We start from the raw sequence: 21,516 nt of genomic DNA, 5'->3' as shown, positions 1-21,516 counted from the left end.
ATATATATATATATATATATATATATATGCACATATATATGTATATAGGTATATATATACATATATATGTATACACACATACATACAAATATATATATACGTATATGTATATAGGTATATATATATACATATATATACACATTTGAATTTTCCATCAGATCCTTGAGATATTGGATCATGACAACGTAATGTAATGTCAGGAGTCCAGGATTAGAAATTGAAAGATTAGAGACTGGATTATTAACATTTTTTTTCATTTTTTTGTGACTCTAGATGAGTGATGATATTAACCTGGACTTTAAGTCTTACACTTTAATGAATTTTCTATAAAAAACAAAAATATGTAAAATTCCTAGAACACGATGCACTTCATAAATGAACATTTCTGTATTAAAATTAAGAATTTCATTTTTCTCCAAATTTTATCTTTATAACTACAAGAACTTATAACTTCTGAAAACAGGATTAATTCTGGCAAAGTATTTTAGTTACATGATTTGATAGAATAATTGAATGTTATTCTTATCTGCATTGAAACTCATGCTACTCAATTTAACCATGATATCAGGGTTTGCCATTTTAATTTAAGAATGCCATTCCTCCTTATTATTTTACTAACATTTAGTAAGAATAAAGACAAGAATATCATACTTATAGCAGAGTATAATATACCATCTGTGCTTAGTGATATGCTGGTTCTTAGGTATCCTGAATTTTAACAATATCTAACTTTCCCAAGTCATGACACTGTTCTAAAAGTTATGCCTTCTTATTCAAAGGGGATTACACAAAATCGATGCCTCCAAAAGAATTATTATAATGATGCAACATCAGTTTTATTACTTTTCCACCTGTGCTTGTTTTATAAAATTTTCATTCAGTTCTTATGATTTGATACATAGGCTGATGCTGTTCCCTCATGGAGGCCTAGGCACTGTGGTAATGCATTGACCTGGTGCTCATGAAACACTGTATTTTAGCCTCCTGTCTCCTTTTCATCTTTTCTCTCCTCCTCTACCTCTTTACTTCCCAACTCTCCCATTATCTTTCTGTCTGTCTCTCCTTCCCTTATCAGCTAATATTAATATCCTCACAGATAATACTGTTGATACATAGACTGACCCTAATAATTAATATGTTGTCAGATCTTCACTTGGTTCCAAGGAGGCTTAATACAAGTTACAGGGAGAAATTGAAGTTACCTTCTTGACATATAGCCTTGTTATAAAAAGATATTTAAGAACATATTGAAAAAGATGCTCATGAAAAAAAATAGAATTTAAAAGAAAAATTCTAAGAGTAGCAAAAGTTAACAGATTATATACATCAGGAAAAAGAAAGAGTTACTGAACTCTTGTTCTAATGGATTCTATCTTTATTCCCTTAATAGTCACAAAACTACAAACTGAAATCCGTGTATCACACATTATTTGGAATAGACTCATTGTCACTGTCTTTCAAATTTTATAATATTAACATTTTGTTAGCTGTTTTATATATTTTATTAATTTGTGTCTGAGATTATTAATTAATTACAACATTTCTCCCTTCCCCTTTCTCCCCCAAATCCTCCAATTCTCTCCACAAATCCATGGCCTTTTTACACTAATATTGAATGAATATGTGTGTACATACATGTTCCCAAATATAGTTTCTTCACTTGGTTTTCAGAGCCGCAAACAGGATGTAAAGCCTCAATCCAACTCCATAACTATAACCAGATTAGAAAACTGCGGAGTAGCCTTTTCTCCGCAAAGAACATACCAATTGTTTGTACTGTGCCAAGCAATCAGGCTGTAATTTTTTTTTTTTTTTGCTATTGTAACTGTTAAGCAGTCGCCATTCAACTCCTTCTATGTCTTCCCTTTGCAGATTCATTGTCCTTATTTAACTATTATTGTTATGTATATGTACATATCAGTACTTATATATATCCAACCTGCTGCGTCCTTCTCACATTGTTCATTTGTACACAGGTTCAGGGATGTCACGTAGTATTGAATACCTTCATGTTGTGGTAGGACCTTGTTGAATTTTTTCTTTACCTGTTGGAGTCATTATTCAATTGCTACCAGGGATTAATACTGAAATTCAACAGATGTTATGTTCCTGTCATGTCTAGGAGACTAGGAGCAGGCATCCTGGCACTCTCCCTGTTAAATCTTTCTATCATTCTTTTTGCCACTCTTCTTGAAGCTTAATAATAGGATTGAATTTCTGATATATCAGTTGGGCTCCAGCACCCATAGTCACTTCTGGCAATATTTTTTGAAATGAAAATGTGAATTAATTAATTAAAAGTTTAATAAAAGTAAAGAGCCATCCATAGAAATGCAATATCATATCCATTTTATGTGACGTGATGTCATGGTTGAAATCCTTTCTAATAGACCCTTGTAGCAATTGTTCAACTCCTAAAATGAGGTTATGAGTCATGAAAACATATGTGTTGACAGAAGACACTCAATGGTCTGAAATTCAACTGACTCTTTTGTTCCACTTTTATGAATCTTTTCCTTCTGGCTTTGACGTTCTTTGAGGTGCCTTTGTGTGACAGAGCTCCATATGGCTCGCTTAGCATGCATTCTTAACCAATGTAGTCTTGAGCCCTTTTTTCAATAATTTATAATTCTTTAAATGTGTAATCCTTTGGCTGTGTTTAGAAAGGTCATTTCTAGCTCTGACTCTGTTATGGTCACACAGTTATTGACAATACAATGTCAGCTATTGAGCCAGTAACTCCTCCCATTGCTCATTACTAAAATTTTAAACTTGGAATAATCATTTCAGAAAAGAAGTTGCTTATCTTAATTTATCAGTAAATTGTGTTTTTTATTCATTCTTTACATATTTAAAAGTGAGGCCAGTTACTCTGATTTGAGTGTGTCATGTCTTCAAAGACCACAGTTCAGGAATAAATGAATTCGAAAACTGAAATGAATGATGCATTATACAAGTCAGGTGTGCAGAAAACTGCTTGGAAATCCATCCATCAAGTAACAAGTAAGGCTACTACAAACCAAACTGTTTCAGTGTATCCATAGAGACTAAGTAGCTTCATTGCTTTAAAACTTAATTTTCGTTTTATCTAAATGTGTGTATGTATGTGATTTTTTTCTCTCTCTCCTCCCTCCCTCTCTCTTTCCTCTTTCTCTCTTTCTGTCTCTCTCTGACTCTCTGTCTCTGTCTCTCCCTTCCTTCCTCCCTCCCTCTTTCTCTATCTTTCTGTCTCTCTCTGTCTCTCTGTCTCTTTCTCTCTCTCCCTTCCTTCCTCCCTCTCTCTTTCTCTCTCTTTCTCTCTCTCTGTCTCTCTCTGTCTCTCTGTCTCTGTCTCTGTCTCTGTCTCTGTCTCTCTCTCTCTCTCTCTCTCTCTCTGTGTGTGTGTGTATAGGTATGCATATAATAGTACAAATGCCCATGATAACCAAAGAGGGCATCAGATCTGCTAGAGTTAGAGTTATAGGTGGTTTATATCTTCCTTGTATGGGTGCTGGGAATTAAACTCAGGTGATTTGAAAAAACAGCAATTTCCCTTTACCACTAAGAATATCTCCATCCCTGGTTCAGGATTTTAAGTGTGATTTTTGTATACCATGTTGTAAGTTCATATTCACTATGATCTTTATAGTTCTTCAAAATTAGCCCTCATTCCCTTAAAATGTCAGTATGGTAAAACAAGGGAATTATTCTTTGGCTCTGTCCTTTTCTCCATGTTTTTGTATGCAATTTATCTGAACATTGTAGTTGTTTCTCTTTTACTTACTTATTGTTATGTGTTTGGAACCCCAAATTATGCTTCCTCAGTATCAGAATGATGTTTTCATTCACTTCTATTATTGATCACTTATCAGTTTTAGATAATATACTCTTTAAATGAGCTAATGACCTGTTCCTACTGATGTCTACATATTTTATGCAATTTATACTTTTATAAGTTTATTTCCTTGATGTATGTTTTTGTATATACATATATGTATATACATACCCTGTTTATGTCTGATACCTATAGAGGTCAAAAAAGGGCATCGGATTCACTGGAACTGAGATTACATGTTCTTGTGAGCTAACATGTAAATGGTAGGAACTGAACAACAGTCAGGTGAAGTGAAAATTTTTGGTTATTTTGGAAACTCAGTTGTGTCCCGTGATATTCTTCTGGAAACTGTCATGTGTGGAGATGTTTACTGAAGTAGCCATGTGAGTGAACATATGATGTTTTGCTGGAGTGGATGCTTGAGAAAGTATATGAAGTTTAGAAAGTATATAAATATAATCTCATGTACAGTGGCAGGACACTTGCATTGCTTCACCTTGCAACGATTTGCTGATCTTAGCTTGTCATCACTGTATATAGAGAAATGCACCAAAGACCTTCTCATAGTATTCTCATCGATTCTTCCTACTGCTGACACATTCCCCATTCCAATTCTGCTGACTCAAGCTTTGTGGTTTCTGTTGGATTGAGCAACTGATACTGATTCATGATTGGTGTTTTCTGTAGGATCGGATTTCTGATATCCTGATAATGAATATCGGAATCGCCTCAAAAAACTACTACTTCTTTTTCTTCTTTTAATTTTTTACACTCCAGATTTTATCCTCTAACTCCCGCTCCACACACCCACTGTTTCACATCCCATACTTCCTCCTCTCCATAAGGATGGTACATCTCCCTACCCTCATCCCACCAGACCTCTAAACTCCTGGGCCCTCCAGCCTCTTGAGGGTTAGGTGCATCCTCTTTGACTCAACCCAGACCCAGCAGTCCTCTGTTCTATATGTTTTGAGGGCCTCATATTAATTGGTGTATGCTGCTGGGTTGGTGGTCCAGTGTTTGAGAGATCTCGGAGGTACAGGTTAATTGAGACTGCTGGTCCTCCTACAAGGTCATCCTCCTCCTCAGCTTTTTACAACTTTTATCTAATTCAACCACAGGGGTCAGCAGCTACTCTGTCCACTGGTTGGGTGCAAATACCTGCATCTGACTCTTTCAGAGGCTTGTTGGGTCTTTTGTAGGGTAGTCATGATATGTCCCTTTTTGAGCACATCATAGCCTCAGTAATAGTGTCAGGCCTTGGGATCTCCCCTTGATCTGGATCCCACTTTAAGCCTGTCACTGGACCTTCTTTTCCTCAGACTCCTCTCTGTTTCCATCTCTGTAGTTCTATCAGATAGAAACAATTATGGGTCAGAGTTTTGACTGTGGGATGGCAACCCCTACCCTCATTTGATGCCCTGTCTTCCTGCTGGAGGTGACTCTATAAATTCCCCCTCCCTACTGCTGGGCATTTCATCTAAGGTCCTACCCTTTGAATTTTTAAAGTCTCTCACCTTCTAGGTCTCTGGTGCATTCTAGAGAGTCTCCCAAACCTCATACTTCCCAAGGTTGCCTGTTTCCATTCTTTCAACTGGCCCTCAAGGATTCAGTCCTTTTCCCCCACCCAATATCAGATCATGTTCCCCTCTTACCCCCTCTGACTCCTTAACCTCACAGGTCCCTCCCTCCCTCCCCACACCCCCTTGTGATGAGGTGTTCTCACTTGATTCCTTCAGCAGGTTGAACTTTTTGAGTTCTGTGGACTATATCTTGGCTATTCTGTACTTTTTTTTGGGGGGAGGACTAATATCTACTTATTAGTGAGTACATACTATGCATGTTCTTTGGGATCTGAGTTGTCTCACTCAGGGTAATATTTTCTAGTTCCATCTCTTTGCCTGCAAAACTCAAAATGTCCTTGTTCTTAATAGCTGAGTAAGATCCCATTCTGTAAATGAACCACGTTTTCTGTATCTGTTCTTCTGCTGTGGGACATCTGTGTGGTTTCTAGCTTCTGGCTGTCACAAACAAGGCCTCTATGAATGTAGAGGATCTCTTGTCCCTGTATCATGGTGGGTCATCTTTTGGATATATTCCCAAAAGTGGTCCACAATCCGTTTTTTCTATTAACCTTCTTCCTCTTCTATCTTTGGTCTGTGGGCTAGAAGGAAGGTTGAAGTGTTTAGAACCCCAATTAAAGTAAGTTTTGAAAAATATAAGCCTAAAATCAGGTCTTCTGCAAGAACAGCAAGTCCTTTTAACTGTTGATTCATTGATCCAGTCTCTTCCTTCTGCTTTTTGTTTTGTTTTTTCTGTTTTAATTGTATTTTTTGAGATTATAACAACACACTTTGCTTCCTATCAAGTTTGGGGGCATATTTTTTATTAATTTAAATGGCATACATGCATACATCTATATGTATGTGTATATGGATAATAGTTCTAAATGTGTAAGTAGTGCCTACAGTTCTTTGTGTAGGGTTTGTGAAACACAGGCTCCCCAAACAACCCCTGTTCACATTAACATGTGCATTATTGTTTTTGTTTAAACCTTAGTTGTCCATAATCTGCTGAACTTAGGACTCTTATATTTGTGATTAGTAGGGATCAATGGAAGTAACAATAGTTGAGCTATCCTTCCTGTAGGAAGGTGACTATATTCTGTATTGCCTTGGCCATTACCTTAATCTCACCTTGATAATCATTGTCTATAACTCCAGAAAAAATTTGTAGTCCCTGCATAGTAGCACTGCTTCTTCCCACTATCAGGCCAAACACATTTGGATAGAGTGGTCCAAACACTCCAGTAGGTAAGGCCTGAGGCCCCATTTCTGGGGTTAATACTGTGTGGGTGGCAAAACTGACGTCTAGTCATGTGCTTCCTGAGGTTGCTCGACTAAGTTCTGAAAAGGGTTGTTGTTTGCTGGTATGATACTGACTGCCCCATAAGCCTGTTTTGGCTTATGTTGGCTCGGGGCCTGGGGCTGGCCCCTGTTCCCGTTTCCCTGATTATGTGAAAAGGTGTTTCCTTGTGCACATGTACTGGACCTACATTCATTAGCCCAATGCCTTCCACATTTGCAACATGGGCATAGGCCAGGCTGTTTTCTAGGCTGTCTCTGGGTTAACTCATTTTCTGCATTGCAATATTTTGCAAAGTGTCCAGGCTTGCCACACTCAAAACAGGCCCTTTTGTCTCTACTTGCCAGAAAATCTCTTACTGATTGTCCTTGCATGGCGGCTACCATAGCTAAGCCCTGTTGGTAGGAGGGCCCTATGTCAGAACAGAGTCTGATATATCCAGTAAGGTCTCCCTCTTTCCTATAGGGTCTAATGGCCGCTTAGCAGACAGGATTGGCATTTTCATATGCAAGTTATTTCACATAATCTACACCTGCCTCTGCATTATCAAAAATCTTTCCGGCTGTTGTCATTAATCGATGAACAAAATCAGAAAATATTTTGTCAGGCCCTTGTCTAACTGAGGTCAAAGATGTACCAGGGATTCCCTTTATTGGGAGTTTGTGCCAAGCCTTCATGGCTGCATTTTGAATAGAAGCAAATTGCCCTTCTCCTACTAAGACTTCAAAGGACCAACCGTTACCTGCCTGAATGTTTCTCCTAGCTGTCTCTTTACAATTCTCGTGATACTCTGATTTCCAAATAAGATAGTCACCACCACTAAAAACTGCTCTCACTAGAGTATTCCCATCACCAGGAGTCAGACACTCCTCTGCAACAGATTCTAAGATTGCAAGAGTAAAGGGAGCAGTGGCACCATATTGTGCCACCAAATTTTTTAATTCTTTAATAATTTGAAAATTAAACCCTGTGTGATGTCTCCAAGCAACCCCTTGACCGTCTCTAGTCTCTGATACAGAGAAAACCTCAGCCTCGCGCTCCTCTGGCTGATCTGTACTAAAACCAGAGGACAGGGGCTGCCTTTGGACTCTGGGTTGAGGAACTCGAGGATCTGAGGAATTTTCCTTGCCCTCACAAGACCTCTTCCCTGTCTTTAATTTTTGTAGCTGATTAATTAAGTCCTAGTACTCTTCTTCTATTTGTTCTATTTGTTGTTTAAGAACAGAAATTTGTTGCTTAAGAAAAGAAATTTTGTCCTGCAACTCCCTTCTGTGATCTTCAACCACCATCTCCATAGCAGGAGCATATGGAGGTGGAGGAGCATAGCGAGAGGGCCTTTGGGAAGAGGTCCATTCAGGGTTGTAATTTTTGGCTGCCTCTTCCTCTAGGTCAGCATAATCTGGCTCTGACAAATTGATTACTTCAACCTTTGGTTGTATTTTGTATACTATGCTTTTCTTTTGAACAAGAAAGACAGCATTTAAACAGCAAAACAGAAGCAAACAATTAACACACGTAAGCAGCAAACAACAAAACAAAAACAGAGAGTTGAATTCAGGCTGAGAGTTGAATTCAGGCTGACTTATTTCTTGCCCCATTATCATTACTATGACCTACTGGTCTCCACAGGGCAGGTTCCCAGGCAATCACCTCTGTTTCACTTCTGAATTTTGAGTCGACCTTTCATCTGGTAACGTCCTTCACTGGGTCTCTCATTCTTGCTGCCTTGCATTGAGCACCACTTTGTAATGACCAGTTCTGCTGCTCTGGTCCATGGGTCAGGGCCTAGCAAGAGAGAGAGTGGGGATGGAGATGCGAATAATGGAGACAAGACAGAGAGTCTGGTCTAGTCTCTTCTCAAGTCTCTCCTCAAGTCTTGCCTTTATTGAAAGGAAATCATGGGTATATATAAGATAATTATCAGAGTGTGCTCAGCTGTTGTAGGGTGTTGAAAACAAGTCTCTTGTCAGGGTATATGGCTCAAGATGGCTGCAAAGATGATAGCTGCTTTCTGCTCAGAGTCAGCTCCCAACAAAATTTATGTCTGAATACAGGTTTTTTTCTCAGTGAACTTTTATAATTCTCCTTAGTCATCTGAACTACTTAGAATTAACAACGATTAATTTCTATCATGTATATAGTTGAGAAAATCAGCTATTTTAACTTCATAAAATGTTGACTTTAAAGGCAGTATGTTTTTAATTATTTCCTGGCTCTGCTGTTGACATAGCTTGACCTAATATGTTCACCCACTGGCTACACCAATATAATTATAAAGATCTAAAAATTATCTATCAAAATACTGAGGTGCAGATATATGGTAGTCATTTTTCAAATTTATTTTTTGCTGATAGAAGACAGTGTGCTTTTCACATATTTGTTTCATTAAAAATAGTTAATGAAATTTATCATTAGTGATCTAAAGTGTTGTGTAAGGTGGATTCCTATGAAGGTCCTTGTAGCAGACTACAGTTTATACACACTTTTCTTTGGCAGTTACAATAAAGACAACATCCAGGTAAATCTAACATAGGTGAATAAACTTACTTGTTTGAAAACGGAGTCTCTCCCTGTCTGAGATATAAACTCAGTTTTCAGGCAGATTTCCTACAATGCTACACAAGATAGTTCATTTCAAACAAATGAAACAGGCTCAGATGGCTGTTTAATGTTTTAGAATGATAACATGGGAACAAGGAAATGATTAACTGAGGACACAGAAAATAAACATATCAAGGGAAAATTGTGGTTGTTCTCAATATGCCATTCCACATAGGGGCTGAACAGTTGTTTCAGAGTTAACACTACTTACTGCTCTTGCAGCAGCAGATCAGGGTTTGGTAGGACATAACCATCTCTTAGGCCTAGACCCAGAAAATTTGACAGCCCTTCTGTCTTTTTAGTGCTGTTGCATATAGGTGGCATATAGGCATACATGCATACAAACAAGCAACAAGTAAGCAATCAAATAAATAACTAAATAATTAACTAAATGAATAAATAAATATTTAAAACAATAGTTCTATATTTTTTGTTCCTAGTGGCTGAAGTTATTTTTTTGTTTTTATTTTTTTATAAAAGAAACATTTAATTTGGGGCTCACCATTTCAGAAGGTTAGAGATCATGACCATCATGGCAGGGAAGATGACAATAGGCAGGCAAGCATGGTGTTGGAGCATTGTCTGAGACCTTACATCTGATTCACATGCAAGAGGCAGAGAGAGAGAGGCAGGGTGGGAAATGCTAACTGGGAATGGTGTGGCCTTTTGAAACCCTTCCCCCAAGAAGGTCAAATCTCTCTCTCTCTCTCTCTCTTTTTATTTCCCCAACAGAGCACTTTTACTGATTCTCTGGGAATTTTGCATCATGCACCCCATCACATTACTTCCCAGTCTTTCCATGTCTGCCCCCCCCACTATTGAAACCTCTCTCCCAAAAAAGTAAACATAAAATAAGAATAAAAAGCAAAAGCAAAAACAATTTCAATTTGTATTACCTGTGTACTCACTAGAATGTGGTCAAACTCTCAGTGGCCTGCTCCTTAAATAGAAGTGAGCCATCCTCCTCCCCACCAAAAGCCACTAAGTTGTAGAGAGCTACACTTCAGCACCCCATCACACTTTTTAAGAGTTCTCTTTAGGTGCCCTCTTCTTTTTTTTTTTAATTTTTTTATTAAATGATTTATTTACATTTCATATATTGTCCCCTTACACCATCCCCCACCCACCTGGGAACCCCCTATCCCCTTACCCCTCCTCCTTCTTCTCTGTGGATGTAACCCCCACCTACCCCCCCTCCCACTTCCCCACCCTCAAAATTCCCACCCCCTGGGGCGTCCATCCTTCATGAGGTCAAGGATCTCATCTTCCACCTATGCCCAGCAGGGCCCTCCACTCTTACATATTCAGCTGAAGCCCTGGATCCCTCCCTAAGTGCTCCCAGGCTGGTGGTTAGGACCCTGGGAGCTGTAGTTGGTTGGTATTGTTGCTCTCCTCATGGTGCCGCAAACCCTTTCAGCTCCTTCAGTCTTCACTCTAACTCCTCCATTGAGAACCCCATGATCAGTTCAATGGCTAGTTGTGAGCATCTGCCTCTAAATATGTCAGACTCTTGAAGGCCTCTGAGGAGACATCCATATCAGACTCTTACCAGCATGCACTTCCTGACTTCCACATCAGCATCTACCTTTGGTGACAAACATGGGATGGATACTCAGGTGGAAAGGTCTTCAGATGGCCCCTCTTTCAGTTTCTGTTCCTCACCTTGTCTCCATATTTGCTCCCTTGAGTATTTTGTTGCTCCTGGCTGAAGTTATTTTTAAGTTAACCAATAATATTTTTCTTCTTTGTATTATTAGTACCTGATATTAAGTCAATTATTTATAGATATTAAATATATACATACATATATACATATATATTATATAGAATTATCAAATAGTAATGTTCTTTTATTTGTGTAATATTTGTTATTTATAAAGTAAACATTGGTTTCTATTTGCTACTGTTTTCTCTTCACAATTTGCCAACATCCAGTACATATATATATATATAATATCTAAGTATAGATATGCATATAAGAAAAATATAGGATAGGATATGCATTTTGATATTTGAATGAAACAAAAGAATGTGTGATATCACCTCTTCCAATATCAGTAAAGGTATATTTACAATACTGTGTACCTTAACACTGAATAATTTTTATTTTTCAGATAAGTAGCATAAAAGTGTGAGTATAAAATTGGAAAAATCATGTACTTATAATTAAATGAAGCTTTTTCCTTCAAAACAATCTTACAAAATATTCTTGTAGATTGAAAATAAATTGTGGGTACTACAAATCAATAGCTTTTGTTGTCTAGTTTGGTGGAGAATAATAAACTCTGCTCCCCATTGATGATCAATTCACTTTTAATGAATACAAGAAGTAAAAACCTGCTTTCACAGAAAGCCTAGAGGCACTGATTGGCCCTCATGTTCTTTGACATTTCATCATGATGATTGATTTACTCATTGCCCTCTACACTTTTACTGTCACCTGACAAGCCCTTTCCTCTCCTCAACAACATGCACTATATTAAGCAGCTTAAAATTAACTTGTAGAAATTCGATTTGGTGGAACATGTTTACTAAAGGTCACACATTTTAAATGCTCCAGAACTCCTTTCTCTATAAATGTGAATTACTATTAAAAATAACACAGTGGTCACCTGTCAGAAAAGCAGGTAGGCTACCTACAGATATTCTCTTCTCATTTTATTTCCCCAGGTCCAATATCCCAGTTTCATCCCTAGCTCTGCAGCAGAGTATCCATTGTATTCTTCTCTGTCCCCTGTATTCATCTCCTTTGACTTCCACTGATCTTCTAACATTACTTCCTCATTCACTGTTTTTTCCTATCCCTCATCCCCACGTGTCACTCCCTGTTCACCCAAGGCCTAATCCTTCCAAGCTAGCAAGTAGCTTAACTTAAGATCCACAACTCCCCTTCTACTCCTCCAGATTCAATCCCCCAGCCCCATCCTCATCAGCTCTGTAGCAAAAAAATCCAATTTCGTTTCTCTTTTCTTTTTGACCTCTTTTCCAACAAATCACAAGCATCTTCTCTCTCAACTTTATTTCTTGAACTTATCTCATTATCCCAGCTGACAATACCAGCAGGGATACACTTGGAACACACTCATTGAGCAGGACTAGAGTGAGGTAACCCAATCACAAAAGAACACAGATGGTATTCACTAACTAATAATTGGATATTAGCCCTAAAACTCGAAATACCCAAAATGCAACTCACAGACCACATGAAGCTCATGAAGAAGGAAGACCAAAGTGTGGGTGCTTTGGTCCTTCTTAGAAGGAGTAACAAAATATTCAAGGGAGCAAATATGGAGACTAAGTGTTAGATAGAAACAAAAGGAGGGGCAATTTGGAGAAAAAAAAAGAAGTCAAATGCATTAAAAAAAACCCTTAAGAAAATGTTCAACATTCTAACCATCAGAGAAATGCAAATCAAAAGTATTTTGAGATTCTACCTTACACTTGTAACAATGACTAAGATCAATATTACAAGTAAGAGTGTATGATGGTTAGCATGTCAAATAAGGGGAACACTCCTTCATTGCTGTGTGGAGTGCAAACTTCTATACTGACTATCAGAATCAGTATAGTGATTCCTGAGAAAAATGGGAATATATCTACCTTAAGTTCCAGCTGAACAAACCTTTATTGTATACCCAAATGTTATTTCATCCTACCACAGAGACACTTACTCAACCATGTTCATTGCTGCTCCATTCATATTATCTAGAATTTGGATACAACCTAGATGTTCCTATAGAAAATTATGAATAAGAAAATGATGATATATTTACAATATTGAGTATTCTAAATACTCCTCAGCTGTTTAAAAAAATGACATGAGATTTACAGGCAAATGCATAGAAGTGGAAAAGATTACCCTGAGTAGGGTAACCCAGAGACCCAGAAAAATAAACATGTCATGTGTTTTCGCTGTAGCTGATTGAATAGGATTCACCCACTATTACCATGCTCATATATTTGAATCCTTGACAATTAGAGAGTGGTCTTTTTGACAAGGAGTAGAAAGTATGGTCGTTTTGGAATAGTTAAGGTCTTGTTGGAAGAAGTGTGTAGAAGTGGGTGGGCTATGGAGTTTCAAATGCTCAAGCAAGACTCAGTATCTTGCTTCCTGTTGACTGAGGATTTAGATGTAGAAATCTCAAGCTGCTTCTCCAGCACCATGTCTGTCTGCATGTCACCAGGAAAGAAACACACTAAACTTCTGAAACTGTAAGAAAGCTCCAAATAAATATTTTCCTTTTTAAGAGTTGCCATGGTCATGGTATCAATTCATAGCAATAGAACACTAAGACATTTGGATATTACCTATTAAATAAATGATAACCAAGCTATAATATCATATTATATCCATAAATGTTAGAATTGGAGGAAGGAACTATGGTGGAAACATCCATATCTCTGAGAATGGGGATAGAAGAGATGGGTTGGAGCCAGGGCTTTCAGAGGGACAGGAGCAGGGAGAGATGGCATTGACAAAGGTAATCAGGGAAAGATTAAGAATTGAAGGGCATCTGAGGAGTGGTATGAAAACCTAGTGCACTTGGAGTCTTCCTACGATACTGATGGTGATGTTTTAATGATGTCCACAAATAATGAGGGGGATATAACCCAACTTATTATCCTTTCACCACACAAAGCTTCTAGTATCTGGACTGGGTTATATTGAGTTGAATTTTTGGCTGAAAGGATCACAAGTAAATACCTAAACACCCCCAGGCATGTTACAAAGACAGTAGTTTGCTTGTCACAAACTAAAAGCAAAGCCCCATTGAAGAAGATTCACATAACTCATCAAACAAGAAGAGATAATGCTGGTGCCTACATAGAATCTTTACTTCTCAATTCTAGTGTCATTGGTGCAGGAAGGTAGCCTACCATTTTCCAAAAGGGAAACATACTAGCCCAACCAAAAACACCTTTACCTACAATATGTCTGACCACAGAACATGCTGGAGCAATGGTGGCATTAACCTTGTGGGTGTAACCAGATGAAGTCTTGTTTGAATTACTGCCCACTCCAAGTGATGGGACTCATACTTCATACTGATTGATTAACCAATAACCAGAGACATAATAGTCCAGAAACTTAAAATAAAGGCAAATACTACTGCTTTTTTTAAACATAACAAGCAAATGACTCCCCCAAAAATATTCTGCTGAACTCGTATATTTGTGAATATTCATTAATCATCAGAGAGACTTTTTCTTCAGCAAATGAAAACAGAAACCCACAGCCAGACATTCCACAGAGAGACCTGAGAATACCCAGCTCTAAATGTGATTTCTCTATCAAATCTATCTGCTCCATGCACAAGAACCCCGCTGTTGAGGAAACAGGAGTTGAGGAGACAGAATATGGATAGAGAGTACGTGAACAATTCCCTGTAAAACAAGAGTAAAAGTTCATATGAACTCAGAACCTAAAGCAACAATCATAGAACCTTTCCCAATCTTCTCTATATCTTCATATATACTACAGCATTCAGTTTGGTACTTTTATGGGACTAATGTGTGTTTGTGTGTGTGTAAGTGTGTGTTATGTTTGGTTCCTATCTTTTAGAAGCCTATTCTTTTCTAATGAAAATCAGAATGGAAGTGGATCTAGATGAGAGAGGAAAAATTGTGAGGAATAGAGGGAGAAGAAATGCTATTCAGATTATGTGAAGTTTGAATATGCTTAGGACATGGGGTAACACTATTAGGAGGTGTGGCCTTATTGTAATAAGTGTGAGGTTTTGGAAGAACTAGGTCACTATGTAAGTAAGATATGAAGTCTACCAGTGCTCATGATCTATCCAGTGTACAGAGTGCCTCTAGGCTCCCTTCAGAGCAAGCCTCCTCCAGCATTAAGTCTGACCACATGATAACATGCTTCCTACCATGATGGTAATGGACTGACTCTCTTAAACTGTAATCTAGCTCCAATTAAATGTTTGCCTTCACAAGAGTTGCCTTGGGTGGCGGCTCACAGCAATGGAGACTCTTAACAAAAACAGATTATTTTGAAAATAAATATTACCTTACCATATGACAAAATTTTTCAGATAAGAGATATAAAGGGTTTCCTGTTACCTTAGATGAAAAATTATTACCATAAGATGGAAGAAAGAATCTAGACTTTATATTATTCAATCTCTCTTACCAAGCGCCTAATTTTCCTGATAACTGTATTCTATATTAGGATAACTTTGTCCTTTTTGAATACAACAACCTTTCTATACACTAGAGGATTTACCTCAGTAATAATACCAAGCATATCTTCACTATTTTATCTAATTTCACACAAAATATACAAATCTCTTCTTGAGTGATGTTAAATATTGTTTTATTAGATGTAGTTAGTTTTTTAAAAGAAAATAATGTGATTTCTGCAGTGTACAGATCTTTTGTGCTCACAGTTATCAACTTAATTATGTTCTATTTTAATTCCTTCCAAATATTAAGACATCACATGCATACAATACAGAATTCCTAACATGTCATATTTCTTTTGTGAAAGCCTGCCATATATGTATTTTATTACCTGGTAGTTAATATACTCTTTCACAAGCAAGTTTAGAGTTTACCTACAACTTATCATGGAAAAAAAATCCATCCAAACAGCGTTCATGTATAATGAATCTAAAATAATCTGAATGTGTGGTTACTTTTGACTACACTAGCTAAAATAATCTCAGAAAACACTTGATAGTTTGCCATTACTACAGTGCTTGAAAATGAAGAAAGACTTGAATTTTCCAAATGTTTGTATTGGTGTAGCTTCTAGACAAGAATACTAGTATTTAATTATGCAGGTGTATAAAGAATATGTAAGGAAAAATACCCATCTGATGGCTATTTTAAGGAAACCATGTATCATATATCTGCAATATACATCATCCACATAGGCATAGAAAATGAGGCCACAAGAGTTTCTGTGTCTTTTTCCACAGGTAGAGGTGTCTATGAGAAGATGGCTTATAATTTTTGCTTGACAGTGACTTTGCTAATATTGTCTCAGACTTACAATCATCTACATTGAAGAATTTACTTTATTGAATATGCAATACTGAAGTACAAGGATTTTGAAAAGAAGCTTGTAACACAATATGCTTCTTCATCCTGTTCCCCAAATACATAAATTGTTACACTTTAATAATGTTTGGATTTTGCACTCCTATTATTGATTGATTCTCCACTGATCAAATCTCCTTTGTCTTTCGAAGTTCCGCTTAGGTGTAAAATCTCTAGTATCTTCTCTGCTTTTTCACTCTTTCTGTCTTCATCAAAAATTTTTCATTATCATTTGCATATCAATCCTTTCATTTGTTTTTTTTTAATTGAAATGTGACATAGGCTTCTCAGTACACATTTAATAAGTGGCCTTGTCTAATTATGGAAGTGGCTAAGCTCTGTAATGACTAGATGGTAATCCTGAGGTCAAATAATCCCAGTCAAATTCTGGGTTCACCATTTCTAGTTATCAGTACAGATCTGAAAGTTGTCAAGTCTCTCTCTCCCTCCCTAGTGAAGTGGAATTACTGATTCCAGTGTTTGTTCTGTAAAAAGTCTACCAGATTTTTCAATTAAACATTAAGCATTTGGAGCATAATATGAGGAGTATAAGCGTTACCTATTTTTATTAAATATGAAATTTGTTTTAATAGTATGATTAGAATGAAAATAACTACTAAAATTAGCATGTGCTGTTAAGGAATATATATTATTGAGTAAGTAACTCTGAAGACCAAAATTTTGAAAACAATCTCTGACACCTATATTACGTGTGCTTTCGTGTCTATATCAATTATTTAGAAAAGAAACCTAGGAAGAAATAAAAATAGTTAGAAAAGTAATCAGCAGAATACAAATCCTATTTTTAACATGAATATTCAATGACCTTTTAAGAATGATAAACTATTAAATAACACCATAGTGAAAGGACAAAGAGTCAACTAATAATGCATTAAAATTAGAAAACTACAATAACTTTTATGACTGCATTTTTTGTTTATATAGACAATAAAAAAAGAACATTTCAAAATCTTTCATTAGGTAGAGTGATCTAACAACTGCTATTTCCTTCTTTCAGAAAAAAAAATAAGTTGAAGAAGGAAAAAATTAAATTTAGTGTGTTAGCTTTCTGGTCTTACTAAGGTAAAATACTGGAGATAAGGAAATAAAGAATATTCAGGTCTCATATCCCCAATCCTGTGAGTACAGTAAGGTCACTCTCATCAATTCTTGGACATGTTCCTTATCCCAGGTCTCTGTCACATACTGGAGATGCCCTCTACCTCACCATCCCTGTCAGTTGCTGATTTACATTCATTTTCATGGCCATCTGGCACTCTTTCTTGACCCTCTCCATGCCTGATCCTAAACATTCCCCCATTCCACTCCTTATCCAAGCTCCCATCAAGTTCCCTCCTATTATCTGCCTCTTATGACTATTTTATTTCCCCTACTAAGTGAATTTTAAGCACCCTCATGTGTGCCTTCCATCTAATTTAGCTTCTTTGGCTCTATGAATTATAGTATGGATATACTGTATTTTTTGTCTATTATCCACTTATAAGTGAATACATACCATTCAAGTCCTTTTGATACTGGGTTATCTTACTCAAGATTATATTCTCGAGTTCCATCTATTTGCCTGAAAAATTCATAATGTCTATTTTTAATAGCTGAACAGTATTCCATTGTGTAGACTTACCTACCGCTTCCTATAGCCAGTCATGAACCCCAGTGAAGCTATAGGGGTACCAACACACCCACAAAAATTTTGACCCAAAATGTATTTTGTCTACAAGAAATGCAGGGACAAAGGATGGACAGAGACTGAGAAAATGGTCAACCAACAACTGGCCCAACTTGAAACATATCCAATTGGCAGGCACCAATCCCTGACACTATTAATGATACTCTGTTATGCTTATAGACAGGATTCTAGTATGACTGTCCTCTGATAGCATCTATCTATCAAGCAACTGATTCAGACAGATATAGACACCCACAGCCAAAGAGTGGATGGAGCTTGGGGACTCTTATGGAATAGTAAAAGGAAGAATTGCAGGCCCTGGAGGAGATGGGAACCCCATAAGAAGACCAACATAGTCAACTAACCTGGACTCTTGGGGCTCTCAGAGACTGAACCACCAATCAAATTCCATTTATGGGCTGGATCTAGGCCTCCGCACAGGTATGTAACAGATGTGCCGCTTGGGCTTCATGTGGGTCCTGAGCGACTGTAGCTGAAGTGGGGCTATCCCAAAACCTCTTGCCTGTCTGTAGGGTATATTCTTCTAAGTAGGTTGCCCTGGCTGGCCTCAGTGGAAGAGGATGCATCTATACCCCCAAAGACTTGATGTGCCAAGGTGGGAGGATACCCAAAGGGGGTATCCTCCCAAGAGGAACAGGGTGGGTAGGATTGTTGTAGGCATTGGTTGAGAGAGGAGGAATGAGCAGGGAGAAAATAAATCAGTAGGGAGAAAGAAAAAAAGAATGAAAGGAAGAGAAAGAGAATGAAAGAACAAAAAGAAGAAAAGAAAGTAAGAAAGGAAAAGAAAAAGAATCACACAGGGGTTTCTAACTTCTAATTCCATTCGTTCTTATCTTCAGTAGAGTTTATGTCCTGGATCTTTCCTTGAGCCATGAGATTACTTAAGTGAATGAGTGACCTTCGAACCTCTAACCCTTTGCATAAAGTGGGATAAAATAAATTTGACAAATATAGTAGATTTGTAGTAATAAGCTTACTAATCAAATATGTTTTCTTTCATACTAAAATGTATGAAAAACATATATATTATATTAAAATATATCAATATTTTACCTGAATAGGAAATAGGGAGATGGTTCAGTCAGTAAACTGTTCACTCTATGAGCAAAAGGACCCAAGTTACTACTATAGTGCCAATTATTTCTCATGCCAGCATTGGGTAGGCTGTAACAGATCAGTCAGTTAGTGTAGTCTACATGGTGTGTGCTGGACAGTGTAAGGTCCTGTTTTAAAGATTTGTTTCACTTTTTATTATTTGTGTGTCACTATGTGTATAATATTTTTGTTTAATTGTGACATTATATTTATATTTTGATAAGAACTTTATATATATGGTGAGATCAAAGTTAGCATGGGATACACAGTAAAAATTTGTCTCATAAAAGTAAATAAATGAATAAATTTGAAAAAAAAGTTTTATTCTGGGACACTTTTGATAACAAGTCCTTTGGATAATAAAAACCCAATGTGAATTATTTAATTTTAATTAATTTAAATTTACAATGAGGGATTAGTTTTAATTATTGAAAAGCTTGTAAGCATCTTAGAAATTATTTGGTAATCTAAATATACATTTGTGGTTACATATTGAATGAAATTAAATATTGGCTCAAGTGTTTCCAATTAAGGTTTGGTGTCTATATTAACATTTCCTCCAAGTTAAATATCTCAAAGTTGATAAGAATGCTTATTAATTGTTATATTGATAGTACTTCAGATGCATTAAATTAAATGTTAAATAATGTGGTCTGTGAACTTTTGCTGTATGTTATGTTTCTACTAGCAAATTTAAAGAGATTCTTGTAGTTCACATGACACTACTCGTGAAAATTTCCAACCTGAGTACTTCCAAATTTAAAAACAAACAGACTACATGGCTATATCAGTTTTCTTTTTATTTCACTTTTATTCTTTTGCTTTTCTACTATGAGTTAAAATCATCCTTATCTTCATGGGACAAAGCAGAATATCATTACTAGTGTCACGGCTCTCCTGTGGATTGGATTGCAAGTTGAGCCAGTCATTTTTGGCCATTCCCTCAATATCTGCTCCAAAATGTGCTTGCATCTCTTGTAGGCAGGATAATTTTGGGTAGAAGGTTTTGTGGGAGGGTTGATGTCCCTTCCCTATACTTCCAGTCGAGGTGGCCACTTCAGGTTCCATATTCTAGACTACTATGACTCTTAGCTAGAGTTACCCTCAAAAGGAAGCCTCCCCAATTCTAAACCTTCCCCCATCAAGTTCTGTTCTCTCCCCCAACCTACATGTGATGTCCACCCTGATATCCTCACCACCTCTCCTCCTACCATGTTCCCTCTCTCCATCTACTTCAGATGTCTATTTTATTTCCCCTATGAGCCAGATTCTCTAGAATCCTCTTTGTTGCTTTCCTGCTTTGGGTCAGTGGCTTGTAGCATGATAATATTCATGATAAATTTCATCTGGAATACCTCGCTCAGAATGATCTTTTCTAGATCCATCCATTGGCTGCATATTTCACAATGCCCTTGATTTTAACAGTGGAGTAGTACTCTATTGGGTAAATGTGCCACATTTTCTTTATGTATTCTTCAGGTGAGGGACATCTAGGCTTTTTCCAGGTTCTAGCTATTACAAGTAAAGCTGCTATGAATATAGTTGACCAAGTGTACTTGTGTTATGTTGGAGAATATTTTGGGTATCTATCCAGGAGTGGTATAGCTGCGGATTGAGGTGGAATTTTCCCAATTTTTAGAGATACCTCTGTATTGTTTTCCAAAGTGTTTTTTTTTATAAGTTTACATTACCACTAACAATGGATATTAACATGTGCTGTCACTTGAATTTTTGATCTTAGCCGTTCTGATAGCTATAAGGTTAAAATCTCAGAGTCATTTTGATTTGTATTCCCTGATGACTAAAGATTTTGAACATTTCATTTTTTAAACTTTTTTTATTTTATTGCTTATTTTATTTATTTGCATTTCAAATCTCATCCCTCTTCCCTGTTAAACCCTGTATCTTCTTTCCTGTCCCTCCTGATTCTATGAGGGTGCTCCCCAACTCACACCCCCTCCCTCCTTAGCGCCGTAGTATTCCCCTATGTTGGGTCTTTCTAATGGCTAACCCCAGTTCCTTATCTCTCCACTGCTATGTACCACCATTCAACTTCCTGACCCTCTGTTTTTCCACCCATGTCTCCTCCCATTCCTGATGCTGCCTCTTTTTTTCCCTCTCCCTCCTTGCTTGCTCCAAGATTCCCACCTCCTTCTACCTGCTGATTATGATTATTTTCTTCCTCCTTCTGAGTAGAACTGTAACATTCACACTTTGGTCTTCCTTCTTCTTCAGTTTCATACAGTCTGTGAGTTGTATCCTGGATACCCTGAGCATTTTGTGGCTAATATGCACATATCAGTGAGTATATACCATGTGTATTCTTTTGTGTCTGGGTTACCTCATTAGTTCCATCCATTTGCCTGTGAATTTCATG

The sequence above is a fragment of the Grammomys surdaster genome, unplaced genomic scaffold (genome assembly GCF_004785775.1).
Source record: "Grammomys surdaster isolate TR1022 unplaced genomic scaffold, NIH_TR_1.0 133, whole genome shotgun sequence".
Classification (NCBI taxonomy): domain Eukaryota; kingdom Metazoa; phylum Chordata; class Mammalia; order Rodentia; family Muridae; genus Grammomys; species Grammomys surdaster.
Note: the sequence above shows the minus strand (reverse complement) of the source record.